This window comes from Chanodichthys erythropterus, chromosome 10 (assembly GCF_024489055.1).
Source record: "Chanodichthys erythropterus isolate Z2021 chromosome 10, ASM2448905v1, whole genome shotgun sequence".
NCBI classification, from domain to species: domain Eukaryota; kingdom Metazoa; phylum Chordata; class Actinopteri; order Cypriniformes; family Xenocyprididae; genus Chanodichthys; species Chanodichthys erythropterus.
In genome coordinates this window covers 11,786,604-11,800,603 of record NC_090230.1, presented here as the reverse complement: position 1 = coordinate 11,800,603, position 14,000 = coordinate 11,786,604, and positions in this window count along the sequence as shown.

Here is a 14,000-nt window from a genome sequence, read left to right as displayed (position 1 = left end):
AGAATATATATATAATTTTTTTTTTTTTTTTTGGTTCCCCAAAAAAACTTTCAATGAACAGTTCTTAAAAGAGGTGAAGAACCTTTTTTCACAATAAAGAAACTTTTGTGGTACCATTAGGATAAACATTCTTCATGGAATCATTGATGCCGATAAAGAACCTTTTGTGAATTGGAAAGTTTTCATTGATGAAAAGGTTCTTCATGGAATCATTGGAGCTGATAAAGAACCTTTTGTGAATTAGACACCCGTTGATGATAAAGGTTCTTCATGGAATCATTGGAGCCGATAAAGAACCTTTTGTGAACTGGACAGCTTTCATTGCTGATAAAGGTTCTTCATGGAATCATTGGAGCTGATAAAGAACCTTTTGTGAATTAGACACCCATTGATGATAAAGGTTCTTCATGGAATCATTGGAGCCGATAAAGAACCTTTTGTGAATTGGACAGCTTTCATTGCTGATAAAGGTTCTTCATGGAATCATTGGAGCCGATAAAGAACCTTTTGTGAATTTATACAGCTTCCATTGATGATAAAGGTTCTTCATGGAATCATTGGAGCTGATAAAGAACCTTTTGTGAATTGGACAGTTTCCATTGATGATAAAGGTTCTTCATGGAATCACTGGAGCCGATAAAGAACCTTTTGTGAATTGGACAGTTTCCATTGATGATAAAGGTTCTTCATGGAATCATTGGAGCTGATAAAGAACCTTTTGTGAATTTATACAGCTTCCATTGATGATAAAGGTTCTTCATGGAATCATTGGAGCCGATAAAGAACCTTTTGTGAATTTATACAGCTTCCATTGATGATAAAGGTTCTTCATGGAATCATTGGAGCTGATAAAGAACCTTTTGTGAATTTGACAGCTTTCATTGCTGATAAAGGTTCTTCATAGAATCATTGGAGCTGATAAAGAACCTTTTGTGAATTAGACACCCGTTGATGATAAAGGTTCTTCATGGAATCATTGGAGCTGATAAAGAACCTTTTGTGAATTAGACACCCGTTGATGATAAAGGTTCTTCATGGAATCATTGGAGCCGATAAAGAACCTTTTGTGAACTGGACAGCTTTCATTGCTGATAAAGGTTCTTCATGGAATCATTGGAGCTGATAAAGAACCTTTTGTGAATTAGACACCCGTTGATGATAAAGGTTCTTCATGGAATCATTGGAGCCGATAAAGAACCTTTTGTGAATTTATACAGCTTCCATTGATGATAAAGGTTCTTCATGGAATCATTGGAGCCGATAAAGAACCTTTTGTGAATTGGACAGTTTCCATTGATGATAAAGGTTCTTCATGGAATCACTGGAGCCGATAAAGAACCTTTTGTGAATTGGACAGCTTTCATTGCTGATAAAGGTTCTTCATGGAATCATTGGAGCTGATAAAGAACCTTTTGTGAATTTATACAGCTTCCATTGATGATAAAGGTTCTTCATGGAATCATTGGAGCTGATAAAGAACCTTTTGTGAATTTATACAGCTTCCATTGCTGATAAAGGTTCTTCATGGAATCATTGGAGCCGATAAAGAACCTTTTGTGAATTTATACAGCTTCCATTGATGATAAAGGTTCTTCATGGAATCATTGGAGCCGATAAAGAACCTTTTGTGAATTTATACAGCTTCCATTGCTGATAAAGGTTCTTCATGGAATCACTGGAGCCGATAAAGAACCTTTTGTGAATTTATACAGCTTCCATTGATGATAAAGGTTCTTCATGGAATCATTGGAGCCGATAAAGAACCTTTTGTGAATTTATACAGCTTCCATTGCTGATAAAGGTTCTTCATGGAATCACTGGAGCCGATAAAGAACCTTTTGTGAATTTATACAGCTTCCATTGATGATAAAGGTTCTTCATGGAATCACTGGAGCCGATAAAGAACCTTTTGTGAATTGGACAGTTTCCATTGATGATAAAGGTTCTTCATGGAATCACTGGAGCCGATAAAGAACCTTTTGTGAATTGGACAGCTTTCATTGATGATAAAGGTTCTTCATGGAATCATTGGAGCCGATAAAGAACCTTTTGTGAATTTATACAGCTTCCATTGATGATAAAGGTTCTTCATGGAATCATTGGAGCCGATAAAGAACCTTTTGTGAATTGGACAGTTTCCATTGATGATAAAGGTTCTTCATGGAATCACTGGAGCCGATAAAGAACCTTTTGTGAATTGGACAGTTTCCATTGATGATAAAGGTTCTTCATGGAATCATTGGAGCTGATAAAGAACCTTTTGTGAATTTATACAGCTTCCATTGATGATAAAGGTTCTTCATGGAATCATTGGAGCCGATAAAGAACCTTTTGTGAATTTATACAGCTTCCATTGATGATAAAGGTTCTTCATGGAATCATTGGAGCTGATAAAGAACCTTTTGTGAATTTATACAGCTTCCATTGCTGATAAAGGTTCTTCATGGAATCATTGGAGCCGATAAAGAACCTTTTGTGAATTTATACAGCTTCCATTGATGATAAAGGTTCTTCATGGAATCATTGGAGCCGATAAAGAACCTTTTGTGAATTTATACAGCTTCCATTGCTGATAAAGGTTCTTCATGGAATCATTGGAGCCGATAAAGAACCTTTTGTGAATTTATACAGCTTCCATTGCTGATAAAGGTTCTTCATGGAATCACTGGAGCCGATAAAGAACCTTTTGTGAATTTATACAGCTTCCATTGATGATAAAGGTTCTTCATGGAATCATTGGAGCCGATAAAGAACCTTTTGTGAATTGGACAGTTTCCATTGATGATAAAGGTTCTTCATGGAATCATTGGAGCCGATAAAGAACCTTTTGTGAATTGGACAGTTTCCATTGATGATAAAGGTTCTTCATGGAATCACTGGAGCCGATAAAGAACCTTTTGTGAATTGGACAGCTTTCATTGATGATAAAGGTTCTTCATGGAATCATTGGAGCCGATAAAGAACCTTTTGTGAATTTATACAGCTTCCATTGATGATAAAGGTTCTTCATGGAATCATTGGAGCCGATAAAGAACCTTTTGTGAATTGGACAGTTTCCATTGATGATAAAGGTTCTTCATGGAATCACTGGAGCCGATAAAGAACCTTTTGTGAATTGGACAGTTTCCATTGATGATAAAGGTTCTTCATGGAATCATTGGAGCTGATAAAGAACCTTTTGTGAATTGGACAGTTTCCATTAATGATAAAGGTTCTTCACGGAACCATCAATGCCAAAGAATCTCTTTTGCATCACTCCAAAAAAAAAAAAAAAAAAAAAAAAAACCTTTCGGAACCTTTATCATTCAGTAGACAATATGTCAACTTTCTCAGGAACGTGAGAGAGTTATTTAATTCAAGAAATTAACATATTCCCCTTACTTTAAAAATGTGGCTTGTTAAAATATGGAGAATTGTTTGCTGAGATACTTTATGGAAAACCATTGAAAACAGATTGACGCATCGTTCTGTTAAAAATCTTGAATGAAGAATGCTGATCATAAATGACCCAACCCAGAAATTCCACAGAAGACACGCCTAACAACCACTTATGGTTACGGTTTAGTCACACAGCAATCAACACTGAAATTTGGTAGTTTGCTGTGCTCTTGGAACGACATGGAACTTAGACATGGAACTTAGTTACTATGATTTGTATATAAAATTTCCAATGCAAGCCTCCACAAATGCGTTTATATTTAAATGCGTATTTGCGGAAGCATTGAGAATATCTGAGTGCACTTGCATGGTAATGTTTAACTACAATTGCCATTTAAATAGACACATTTTTGTTGCATGCATGAAGCTCATTGCAAATTTGCATCTAAAACTTTGAAAACACATTTATCATACACAGTTTGGGGAATTATGTTAACAGTGATTCCAAATGTTTGTAAGAGCACTAAATAAAACCCATCTGCTCAAGGCTGTGACTCAAACTTGCAAGGCTTTCATCTCTTTAGTCTTATCCTTCATTCCCATCTCGAGTTCAGTAAAGGTTTTTGATTACAGAAATGAGGCCAGTGCATAAGTCTCTTGAGCTGCATCTACTGCGCTCCATGTTGAAACATTAGGATTGCAGAGTCAGATCCCGGTGGGCATGAAGCTAATGCCCCTTTCAGCTGTGAATGTTGTAACTCTGTCTGCCTATAAACCCTCAAAAGTGGGAGTTGGAAAAATTTTGATTTGATGACTTTGTTAAACCAATAAAACATATATATGTACATTAGGACTATCAAATTATTCAAATAATGTTAATAAATGTTGCATAATTTAAATAATATTTAAATATTATATTTATAAAAATGTATTTAAATAATTACATTAATATTTTATTAAAAGTATATTTTTTGAATGCTTAATGCATTCAGTTATTTTTTTTAAGTAAACCAATGATGTATATAGTCATTTTTATTCACCCACATTATTTAACCCACTGTATAGTAAGAGGATGTGAGAAGGAGTCTATAATAATAATCAAAAGTCTCACTTCTCAAAATCAGTGCATTTTGTAAGAGGTTTCTTAATATATTCATCATTTTTTAAAATAGAATGTTTAATTTTGTCAGCATTCACGTCATTCATCGGAAGTCATGTTGAAATAATGGATAACGACATTCCTAAATGTCAAATTATGACAAATGGCATATGTGTGGAATAAATGTGAATCGTCAGGCAGCTGTTATTAATACATTGGAACAGATGAAAATGTAATATGGGTTATACTATGAAACAGGTGCCTTTTCCAAGGTGGTTTATAATTCTGTAAGATTTTTAACATTTTATCAGACACATAATGTGTTTAAGTGTTTTGGCAACTTAATTCACTGTGATAAAAAAAAAAAAGTCATAAAAGTCATAAACTAGTCATGAAGTCATAAAACTACAGCGTGCTTCATATAAAGGAAATTTAGAGCTGATATTTCTGCAGGCCATTTTTCAAACAACAATTGTTCAGTATACAGAAATCATGGTAACAGAGTTGACATTAAAGATAGCTCTTTAAGATAAAATAATAAAAAGGAAAGAATTAGCCAATTATTTAGTAGGCCTATTATGATGATGGGTTGATGGATAACCGGGGACAATTTTTAAGACTTTTGAGTAATGCTTTTGTTTAAGTAAATTCAAATGTAGGCTACATGTCGCCTAAGAAAAAAAAGAAATGCTAAAAGAATACATAGCATAGCCCACAGACTAGCTTTCGACTTTTTTTTTCCATCAAAATGTGCATATTTGCTACACCTTATCATTTTAAATTCCAAATGTCCGAATGTATGTCTATGTATTTAGTCTAATTCAGGATGTTTAGACTTTTTTTTACAGAGCAAATATAAGCTATAAGCCTTCCGGCAGAATCCAGTCACGTGCTGTCGAGGGCTTTCACTCGGCGTGAAATAAGCCTCATTGTTTTGATTGCATTGAAGTGCGTGACTGCGAATGGCGAAGCTCAGCGAATGCAGAGGATTAGTAGACTACATTCAGTTGTGGCACTTTTTGGGTTCGTTAAAGGGGAACACGTCCAAAATGTAGGGTTTCATAGTGAGTAACAGCTGGTCAGCTCGCTGCTCTCAGAGAACTGTGGGAGAAATCCAAGTGTTTAATCTTTCCTAGACAGCTGGCCCCTGATGAAGAAAACCCATGTGATTCCCTTTGCACTCAGGATATTGAAAGCGATGTTGCGGAAGAATCAGACAAAAAAAGACACCTACAGTTGACTTTAAACCCAGTTGTGATATGAATAAGTTCTAGCCTGTGACTCTTAAAGGTTATTCATTTGAACGACAGCACATGCGACACATCAGGTCACGCGGGGTTGAATGCGGCATAGCGCTGTTTCATGGAATAACACGGCTGTCAGTAGGGGTCTCTGAGTTATGTTTTTTTTTTCTGTCAGTGATACGTACATTTCCCTCGTTCCCACCATAGAGACCTGTTCCATATGTTACATCTGTTATGCCACATGTTGTATGTACGTAAAGCACGCGAAGAAAAGCTTCATAAATACCACATGGATGTTTTGCCTTAACTCTCGGTGCTATGTCGAATATTTCTCTGTAATTTGAGAAACGCTGAACGTAATTGCAACGTTAGTGCAACGTTTGTGTAGCTACTACTAATGAAAAAAGTCTATGTAAAATGTGTTTGGATCGTTTTTGTCGGTTCCCCATTTGAAAAACAGCGCGAATCATACCCCCTTTTTTGTTGTTGTTGCTATTTGACAGATACTAGGCTACTGTTGAATAAACCGTGTTTTGAACACAAAAAGAGATGAATTACGACAGGATATAGTATCCATGTCACTGTCAAACACTCCAAATGGAGAAAAACGTACAATAAAAATAGTTGGAACGCTATTCCAGGATATGCTGGTTAAGGTAGGTTTTGAAGCTTTGCTGGTTTGAGCTGGTTTATTCTGGTCAAATGCTGGTCCTGGACCAGCATGGACCAGCATTGGACCAGCAGCATAGGACCAGCATAAACCAGCATACCAGCTTCAAAACGTACCATACCAGCTGTTTTTTTTCAACAGGGAAGTCTTTTAAAGTCAGCTTTGTATGAGGAAAAGCAATGAGTCGTTACTAAAAGTCTTATCATTTGTTCATTTCAGTTAGCTGCATGCATGGTGAACCGAATAAAACGACTCACTGATTCATATTTTTTTCTACAGGATAATTGAACAACTTGAAATTATGAGTAGCATTAGCTTGTAACCTACAGATACAAAGTAGCCCCAAAAGTGAAGGGGAGCCCTGCTTTGGATGCTAATAACAATTTTGTTAGCCTGTAGTGTATCTACACAGTTTCAGAGCAGCCATAACACAGTGGAGAGCTTCTGAAGATGCCTCCCCCTGTGATTTATTTACCTGTCCTTACATGTCTGTTTGGGTGTGTGCAAGCATCGTGTGAGTAACATTTGATGTGTCTGATGCAGCAGCTTTGATGGGCCATGCATGCCACAGAACTCAAATGCACTTGGTTGGCACACCCGGGAGGTTTTTCGCTCAGCGGGGACCCCAAAGACTACTGCAAACAATGTTTCACAAGTCCTCGCTCCCAGGAGCATCATACTGAAGATGGCAGCTCACTCCTCGTCTTTCACAATATTTCTGATTAGAGTGTGCCAAGTTCAATTCCAGATGATTTGTGTTGTTTCTGGTATGCTGCCCATGTTAAAAGCACCATTTTATCTGTCTGTTGAAAGCTGATACTTGTGGTTCTGCATTATTTAATCTGAAGCTATCTGTCTTTATGCTCCCTTCCAAGAATTCCACAGAAACACAATAAGGATGTTTTCACAGCTTGGGATAGCTGCAGAATACTGATGTTTAACAATTTAGATACCTGTCACAGCAAAATACCTCCAACTGTTGTGCATTTATAACGTGCATCATGTCACCTAATGTATGAAGGTTTGGTTTAAGCGGCAGCGATAACATCAGTTGATGTTTTTCTGTTTGAATGTGTGCTGTGCATGATGCAGGTGGATTGTTTTCAGAGCAACTGGAAGAATGTTTTTCATGTAAGCGGAGAGCTCAGTTGGGAATAGGATGGATTAACTTCAGGAATTAGGTTGATATTTGGAAGTGATTTATGTTGGCAAGTCCACATTAATAGTTCCGTTAGTAATTCGATTAAGTTGTTTGGTTATTCTTGTTGTTCTTTATAAAGTGTGTTTAAACAGCTGCACCAAAATGCATCTGCAAACTATGATGGCTCTAACTTTCTGCCATTGGTTGAACAAACAGGTAGTCGGAACCCAAGCTCTCTTTAGTGGAATTAACCAGCAAAAGTTATTATTATTTTTTAATATTATATAGGCTACTTAATTAGTCTAACCTACAAATGTCAATGAAGCAATGTGTAAAATCTCAGAGATCACCTGTTGCAAAAAGGGCCATAGCAGCAAGATTTTACGCATACTTGGAGTCATTGCTCCCTCTGCTGGTCATTATGAAAATTAAGGTAGGAGGACACGTTATAAACATGGCCTCGGGAATATGGCCTCTTTAATGTTTGCCAGATGCTTTTGTTTGGTTTTACGTTTTGGTTGCCTATTTTTCTTAATACAATACAATATTAATATAGCCTAAATATTTATTTATTATCTGAAATTAATTATTACTTGTTTTGTTCGCTGCTTGTATGCTGCTGTATTTTTGTATTGTTTATTTCAGTTATGTCATGTTGCATTTTTTATATAAAGGCTAGTGTCCTAATATCTCATTTTAATATTTTGAAATGCATAAAATTATGTAGGCCTAGCCATTTATTTTGTTCAAAATCAGAAAATGGAGAGACTGGCCTTGGAAAATGTGAATCTGAGGCGTTGAGCAGCTGAGGTAAAACTAGCCGCCGATCACGGTTGCCAAGTACGCAGTTTCCCCGCGAAAGAGGGATAGCCTACTTTTAAACTGTTGCGGTTTGACATATTCCATAAATTATATTTGACTTAAATGCTTGTATTTAATTATTTTATATTCTGCCAATGATAAAACTAGATGTTAAGTTTTGTGATGATTACGGAATGGTTTTCATTTTTTTTTATAACAATGCAGGCTATTTTAGGTACTATGAGAATGGATATTTTGAGTTTTGATACTTTTGGGCTATTTTTGATTGTCCTTTGGGCTAGTTTTGTTGCCGCAGTTGAGCATCTCTAGCTACCACAAGGAGGCACATTAGTTTCTCTAGTGCTACAGTTAGATGGAATCAGTCGTCAAAATTTGCATAGGCCTTAACTGTTAGTAACAACTTTTCAGTACAGACTTCTGCACAAACAGCGTTTCAAATAAGCTAAGTGTTTTATTGGTGTGAACTAGCATGTGGGAAAGTTGAGGCTGAACCTCAATGTAATGTTAAAATAGTCCATTAAAGGGATAGTTCACCCAAAATTCTGTCATCATTTACTCACCCTCAAGTTGTTCCAAACATGTATGAAATTCTTTCTTCTGCTGAACACAAAAGAAGATATTTCAAAGAATGATGGTAATCGAACAGTTGATGGACTTCCATAGTATTTTTTTCATACTATAGAAGTCAGTTGGCCCCATCAAAGAAATAAATACAAGTTTAGATCAACTTGAAGGTAAGGAAATGATGACAGAACTTTCATTTTTGGGTGAACATCCCTTAAAGGGTTAGTTTACCCAAAAATGAAAATTCTGTCATTTATAACTTACCCTCATGTCGTCCCACACCCGTAAGACCTTCATTAATATTCGGAACACAAATTAAGATATTTTTTGTTGAAATCAGATGGCTCCGTGAGGCCTCCATAGGGAGCAATGACATTTCCTCTGTCAAGATTCATTAATGTACTAAAAATATATATAAATCAGTTCATGTGAGTACAGTGGTTCAATATTAATATTATAAAGCGACAAGAATATTTTTGGTGTGCCAAAAAAAACTAAAATAACGACTTATTTAGTGATGGCCGATTTCAAAACACTGTTTCAGGAAGCTTTGGACCGTTATGAATCAGCGTATCGAATCATGATTCGGATCGCGTGCCAAACTGCCAACGGCTGAAATCACGTGACTTTGGCGCTCCGGACAGCAGGTTCGATACACTGATTCATTTGTGCTCCGATACTTCCTGAAGCAGTGTTTTGAAATCGGCCATCACTAAATAAGTCGTTATTTTGTTTTTTTGGCGCTCCAAAAATATTCTCGTCGCTTTCTAATATTAATATTGAACCACTGTATACTCACATGAACCAATTTAAACAAGTTTTTAGTAGATTAATGGATCTTGAGAGAGGAAATGTCATTGCTCCCTATGAAGGCCTCACGGAGCCATCAGATTTCTAAACTAAACTAAACTAAAATATCTTAATTTGTGTTCCGGAGATTAACGAAGGTCTTACGGGTGTGGAACGGCATGAGGGTGAGTAATAAATGACAGAATTTTAATTTTTGCGTGAACTAACCCTTTAACCTATAGGTAGAGCAAACTGGTGACCAAGTATGGGATTAGCCTACTCAACCAGATAGAGTTGTAGATGTTATTGTTTTAACGCTAACTTGTTTCCCTGCTTATCCTGTCACATTTTAAATGCTCTTAAATACCAGAAAGTCAGAACTATTTACTAGGTAAATGTTTTTGTTTATCTGTCTTTTTGCTACTGTTAAAATCAGGCTTGTGGCTGTGCTTTCTGTGCTCTTGTTTCTTTAAATCGAGTTATATCTTATAACCTCTATTCCCAAGACAGCAGTCAGAGGTTTGGGGAATTTTTACCATAAAAGGTCATGCTGAGCTGAGCTACGGTTTCCTGTGGGAGTGGCCTGTGAAATTCTGCCTGTTTCTCTCTCACTCACAATTACTCTCTCAGTCATCTCCTCTCGTCTTATCTCCAGCTAAATGCCTGCACTTCCCACAGAACAGATCATTCTGCACTTAAAAGTATGCACTCAACAAATACATCGACAGTTCAGAGGGAAGTTAAAACAAATGTCTGTGTGTGTTTGGGTTGAGAGTGTTTAACATATGTGCATGTTAGTGTTTGAGAAGCTACTTTACAGTGGCTTGATAAGCTGCATGTAATGTGAAGAAGTTAAACTATAGTTAAGCTACTCTTTTAAAGGAAGTACTTGGCTAACAAAATTGGAACTAAAGCTACTTAAGGGGCACAAAGCAATGAGGGTATTTACTTTTCCCTTTCAGAATATAAATTTTTATTGAAAACTGATTAAAGGACCATTCACATCAAGAATGATAACTATATCATAGCGATAAAGATTTAGTTTTAAAAATCGTTCTAAATGTAAAAGAATAGCAGAGTTCACACCACAACAATAACAACAGGGAGGAATGCTAATAATCACTTTCAGAGTGATTTATTCCAACTGGTGAATGATAAAAACATTGACATATTCAGAAACCATCCTGCTTTCAAAAGCGCAAGCATTTAAAGCGGCAGATGACAAAACTGCGACTGGTTTCACAGAATGTTATTGTGTGTTGGTGTGGACATCGTTCTTGGTGTGAATGGGTCTTAAATGTCAAAATGATGTGACATGGAACACCATCTTAGTGTTAGTGACATTCACAATCATTACTATGCCCATTAGAGGCCAAATAGTACAGTAGTAGCAAAAAATTTCACTTTTTGTGCTTAATACTTTGTTATGCTATATATGCATTCCAGCACATTTAGCTTAGGGTGTGTTTACAGGACAACAATGTACTAAAAATAGAAAAGGTTTTCCTTTGTTTTCTTTTTTTTCATGTACAGAGGACAACGTTGTTAAAACAATCCCCATTCACATGGATCTGCAAAAACAACTAAAAACACTGTATTATTAATGGCAGGCCAGTAGTTGGCGATGTCGCTTTATAAAGAAATATTACGCACCTATATAGGCTGAACATAAAAATAACGTTTTTGTCGTTTACATGGAGACGATAACGATATCGTTTTCAGGCCCCCAAAATGCAGTTGTCATGCAAATGAACGGCCAAAACGCATAAAAGTTTAACATTTTTAGTTGAAAATGTTGTTGTGTGAACAGCACCTTAGTTTAGTTTAAAGGTAAGTTAATTTCTATCGATAGCATTTGTGCCAATTTTATTACCGCAGAAACAAAACTAGTAATGGGAGTAAATTGCTCTAAGCAGTTTTTTTTATCATTCTGCCTGCATTAAATTAATTCCTATAGCATGTTTTTGTCCGTTGGTCGAGTTTACAAAGTACACTTTGTGTTGTACTCTTCCGTTAAACTACTTCCACAATGGGGCATTGCTCAATTACATGACACACATTCATACTTCCCTTCATCCTTAAAGCTCAGCGGGGCAGGAATGAGTAAGTAATGTTGAACGAACGCCAAAGCACATTACGTCTTTTCCTTACAACAGTGCCTAAGGGAGGCCAACAAAGACAGGGCACACTGGAGTGGGTTGCAGGTTCCAAACATCTGTGTATGGCTATGATGTCATATGTAACGATGACATGCGGAGGACGTCAGAGAACTGTTTGTCTGGAGCACAGGTGTTTTTTGGAATCTCTTCTCAGAATGTTCATCCAGGTGTTATGGAGAGTGAATCATCCGTTTGACAGATAAGTATGTCTGAGGTACATGCTGAACATGTCTCACAGTTTTAACACCTTGATACTAAAGTTGTAGTTTTTATCATGGCAGGAATTCAAGCATTTGTTTAGCTAAAAATTTGTAAAATGAGAGCTTATGACAGGAAATAAAACTTAAGACCCTATTTAGAAGAAACGAAACAGCACTTTTTGTTGTAATTCAAAAAATGCCTAATGGAAGGGCCAGTGTCCAGTAGCAGTTAAGAAAGCCAGTTGGAAAACAGTGTTGCACTTCAACTTTATTTTTCAGTGCCAAAACACTTAGACCCAACGGTTTCGCCATTTAGCACTTTGGGTCTCAACAAATCTAAATCAAGTGTGTGCAATTACTTTATGTCAGACTTGATTGAACAAGTCAGTGAAAGGACTAGAAAGTGACTTTGCTTGCTTTCTAACGTAGGTATGATTAACCCTTGTTTTTTTTTCTCCTTTGGATTTATTGGATTTATCAACGATTTATTTATTTGTTTTTTATATTTACCATGGTTGTCAGAGTGTGGGGTTGCAAATGTGTTCCGATTTTGCCAAGTCAAATCGATCCACCTTGTCATTGAATAGTCCCTGCTTTAAAGGTGCCCTAGATTCAAAAACTGAATAACAAGAGTACATGGAAATGATATACATTGAGTCTCAAACTCCATTGTTTCCTCCTTCTTATATAAATCTCATTTGTTTAAACAACCTCCGAAGAACAGGCGAATCTCAACATAACGTTTACGTAACAGTCGGGATCATTAATATGTACGCCCCCAATATTTGCATATGCCAGCTCATGTTCAAGCATTAGACAAGGGCAGGACGTCTGGATGTGCACAGCTGAATCATCAGACTAGGTAAGCAAGTAAGAACAACAGCGAAAAATGGCAGATGGAGCAATAATAACTGACAATGGCAATCGATAATGTACTGTTAAATGTGGTTAAAGTTACCATCGTTTCTTACTGTATTCACGGAGACGAGCCGTCGCTATTTTCATTATTAAACACTTGCAGTCTGTATAATGCATAAACACAACTTCATTCTTTATAAATCTCTCCAACAGTGTGTAATGTTAGCTTTAGCCATGGAGCACTATCAAACTCATTCAGAATCAAATGTAAACATCCAAATAAATACTATAGATTAGACATGTTGCATGATGAACACTTTGTAAAGGTCCATTTTGAGGGTTATATTAGCTGTGTGAACTTTGTTTATGGTGTTTAAGGCAATCGCGAGCTCTTGGGGTGTGGAGCATGAGATTTAAAGGGGCCGCATACCCTGAATCGGCCCATTTATAATGATGTCCCAAAATAGGCAGTTAAAAAAATTAATTAAAAAAAAAAAAAAAACTATAGGGTATTTTGAGCTGAAACTTCGCAGACACATTCAGGGGACACTTAAGACTTATATTACATCTTTTGAAAACATGTTCTTGGGCACCTTTTGAGATTTTTTGGCTTTTTTATTGTTCGGCAGATTAAAAGTACAAATTATAATAGATAATGTATAATCAGTGGTCAGTATCGCAAAATAAACACCTGCGTGGAGCATTACATCATCTTGCTTATATACACCTACTCACCAAAAAAAAAAGAAAAAAAGTAGACATGATATATTGGTTTGAGTACCTGCATTTGATTTTAATATGCATAATGTACAAAATAATCGGCCTAGCAACAAGATGAACATTGCAATAATATAAAATTGTATTAGTATATGCAAGATTAATAAATGCTGTAAAAGTATTGCTCATTGTTAGGTACGATTGTTACTGACAACTGAGATGCAATATGGCACCAGTTGCATTTGTTTTAAATGAGAATATCGCGAGAATATCATTTTTGCTGAGTGGTTTTGATCAGCGTTGCCATGGACAACGGTGAATATTAATAATATCTGACCTCCAAATGCTGTGAATGTCTG